Below are 4,269 nucleotides of genomic sequence, written 5' to 3'. Positions count from 1 at the left end.
AACGGTGTTGACGTGGTGATTTTTTAAAGATGTAGTAAAAAACATAACCCTAATTTTTTATATCTTTAAAGTGCAGCATCCAAACTCTTTAAAACTTTTTTCACACAGAGATCTAATCATTATGAGCAAGTGCTGGTAATGTAATACTTATTCAAGCTTCTATGAATTAAAGAAAATTAAAAAAAGAACTCAGTAACCTGCTGTCACTGGGCTGACAGTCTGTGTTGACACTAAGAGTGACTGAAGGGGGGAGGGGTGAAAGGGAGAGAGACCAGTGGAACATGCTGTTTTGCTTAAGACCATCTTTGAGGAAGATGCACATTAAACTACAGCAATGTGCAATGTGCAATCTACATTAATATGTCTGAACTTTGAGAGTCTGATCTTTGAGAAAATATAAAGGGTCACGAACTCTTTCATTCTTTGTATATTGCAGTTGTTGTTTTTTTATTTATTTTTTACTGAACTGTACCATGAACTTGTCCTATTCAGTCACATAGCAAAAGATTAAGAAACATACAACTTTTTAGCATGAGCGATTTATCTTCATTGATAGACATTTATTTTCATAATTTAAATTTTAGATTCAATAAAAAAAACACTAACAATTTCAAGACAAACTTTGACAACAAAACAAACTTTGCTGTTATCTGTTCGAAACATCTGAAAATTGTACCATTTTAAGATGAGTTATATTTATATATCGCCCCATTACAATACCCAACTTGATTTTGAAAGATATTTTGAAAGAATGAAGCGTTTATTGAGCACTTTATTGTGTATTGCTGTACACCCACATGAACTGTGTTCATGTTCATGTTAATTCACAGTACATAAACTAATGTTAAAAGATACTAATTTACCTTTAAACAATATATGAGTACTTTTTTAGGTTAATATTAATTAACATTAATAAATGCTATTTAATTGTTGTTCATGTTAACAATGTTAACAAATGAAACTGGATGGTAAAATTGTATATTTAGTGTGTATGTGTCTGTGTGTTGATTTTAAAATGTAACCCTTTCAATTCTGTAAACTTTAAATCCAAACTGGCTGAGGGTTACTGTGAATGCATGTGCCAACTGGGCACCGTTTTCCTAATTGATTCTTAGTTATGTAGCGCTTAAAAGTGATGTCTTATAACAGGAGTCACCTGCAAAGCAATATCCACACACATATTGAACAGATAGGTAACGATGACATTTAAGCAGAAGTGGTGGACGTAAAGCAAGCAATAATAACATTTTGTTATCCTCATGAATTACATGTTCTTATCGTCATCATCAGAATATTGGGAAAATTTTCCCTATATTGTGAACGGCTTTGGGATATCTTGAACTGTGTTGATGTGGTGATTTAAAAAAAGATGAAGAGTTATATTCATATATCTTTAAATTGCATTATTCTAACTCATCAAAACTTTTTACATAATAAGAACAAGAAATTCTTAGGAAATACGTGTAGTTTCAAAATGTTATCATGCTCAGAGGCCCCAAAAACATTAAAAGTGTCATATAAATTTGTCTAATTAAAGCTCTAGTACCAGGGATGAACACTAGAGGTCCTCATAAGATAAGGAATCGTTTGACCTCTAATGCTATTTAGCTCATTCTCAGTGTATAAGAATGACAATAATCCATAGAATCAGTTGATATATACTGTATTGTCAGTGTACTTATACATAATTATTTTGTATAGGTGCTTAAAGAGCATTAAAATCTTTTTTTCATCTTTTAAGGAAAAATTATATATTTAAATACATATATACACTCTCACTGATAGAACAAAAAATCTTATAAGTATGACACTATACTGCTCAGTTCACTTAATTAGAATGAGAAACAAATACATCAACTAAGTTAATATGTATTTATTTTTAACATATTTGTTTATAATTATTTCACAGATGCTTATAGATCATTAAAATAATATTTAAAAATGGTTGTAGATCATAAAACATGGTAAATATTTAAAATAGGGTCTCTTTTGTTAACAATGGTTAATGAACTAACAAACACGAACGAACAACGAACAATATATTTGTACTCGATTTTCTTCAAACTTCATCAGAATGATGTAAAAACACGGCCGATGAGAGTCTGTAAAGGCGTCCCTGATGCATCAAATGCTGTTGCCATGGCAAATAAATAAAAATACAAAATACATTCAAATATTTGTTTCCTGTGTTTTTGAGGCAGATAGCGTGCCTAGAATTTTATTTTCCATTTTCAATTTTCAATGATTTATTATATATTTAAAGTGCAGCATCCTAACTCTTTGAAACTTTTTTCATACAAATAACTATTCATTCTGATTAAACACAGTTCATTTCATAATTATACAAAACTCCACGAATGAAAGAAAATTAAAAAACAAATCTGATCTCACTCTGCTCTGCACTCTATGTGTGTGTTTGTGTGGTAAGTGGCTGAGTGTAAGGAGGTGGGATGGGTGGTAAGAGAAAGAGTCAGACAGGAGGAGAGACAGTTAGGGTTAGTCCAAAGGGTTATTGTGAATGCATGTGCCAACTGGGCACCGTTTTCCTGATGCTATCGGGATGGCGACTGCCAGACGGCGAGGGCCCGGTCAACGCTGCTTGCAGCTTTAATTTTTTTTTTTTTTTTTTTTTTTTTTTTACACCTTCCGGGCACTTTTGGGGGCCTTAACATACTCAAAAACTCTTGAAAATTTGCACACACGTCGGAATCTGCGGCCATCAGGACGCCACAGAGGCTGGGACCCGGGCATGGTTCAGGGCCTCTACAGCGCCCCCTGGAACACAGTTTGAAAACTTGATGTACTGCGCACACATACTTGCATGTATTGATATGAAACTCGGTACACATATAGATCTCACTGAGCCAAACAACTTTTGTACTCTATGTCATAGGCTCCACCTGACAGGAAGTGAGATATTTAGGGCTGTTTAAAAAGTGCATGCTCTGGAATTTAACGTACTCCTCCCAGGAATTCCATGGGATTGTCACCAAACTCGGTCAGCATGATCTCAAGACATTGGGGACGCTAAATTGCGAGGAGATTTTTGATATCTCGAACGGTTTGGCCGTGGCAAGGCGACAAAGTTATGGCGAGAAATGAGAAACAGGAAGTGTCTAATAACTGTTGCACACATTGCCTGATTCTGATGAAACTTCACCAGTTTGTTCCTTGTATGATGCCGATTCCATAAATGTGACTATTATGAGTCAAAGTTATAGCGCCACCAACTGGGAGCAGGAAGTGTGTCATTTTCAAAATGCTTTGAAATCAGCCTCTTAATTTTACTCGATTTTCTTTAAACTTCATCAAAATCATGTCAAAACACGGCCGATAAGAATATGTAAAGGGGTCGATGATAAATCGAATGCTGTTGCCATGGCAACGTGTCAAACTTTAAAATTAGATTCCTGTCTTTTCGAGGCAGATAACATGCTTAGAATTTCATGAAACTCAACACACACATCAATATTAAGGATAGTTAGACACTGGCGAAAGGTCATAAATGGGCGTGGAGCAGGCACTCTATAGCGCCATCTTTTGACAAAAGTTGGGGGGTTAGTTTTTCCTACAGTCACCAAAATCTGTACATATATTGTTCTCATCAATCTGGACAACTTTCTAAATCAAACTCATTAGCTAAGACCAACAGGAAGCCGGCTATTTTGATTTGAATGTGGATTTTTTGAAAATCAGGCTGTAAACAAATTCACACTACTTCTAAGAACAACAAGCTTTTCACACCAAACTTTTTTAACATGAAGAGAAGATTCTGAAGATGTTAAATTGCGAGCGGATTTGGGATATCTTGAACGGTGTTGACGTGGTGATTTTTTAAAGATATAGTAAAAAAGATGAGCGTAGTTTTTTTTTATATCTTTAAAGTGCAGCATCCAAACTCTTTAAAACTTTTTTCACACAGAGATCTTATCATTCTGAGCAAGTGCTGTTAATATAAATTTTATACAAGCTTCTATGAATTAAAGAAAATTAAAAAATAAATCAGAAACCTGCTGTCACTCAGCAGGCTGAATGTCATTATGTGTGTGTGTTCAGTCACCACAGAATTACAGTCTGAGTGAGAGAGTGCAGGGGGGAGGGGTGAAAGGGAGATAGAGAGAGTGAAACTGTTTTGCAATAGACCATCTTTGAGGAAGAAATACACACACACACACACACATATATATATATATATATATATATATATATATATATATATATATATATATATATATATATATATATAGTGTAATCGACATAAATATGTCT

This window comes from Garra rufa, chromosome 7 (assembly GCF_049309525.1).
Source record: "Garra rufa chromosome 7, GarRuf1.0, whole genome shotgun sequence".
In the NCBI taxonomy this organism is placed as follows: Eukaryota; Metazoa; Chordata; class Actinopteri; order Cypriniformes; family Cyprinidae; genus Garra; species Garra rufa.
The sequence above is the reverse complement of the archived record's forward strand: the minus strand, read 5'-3'. Positions refer to the sequence as shown.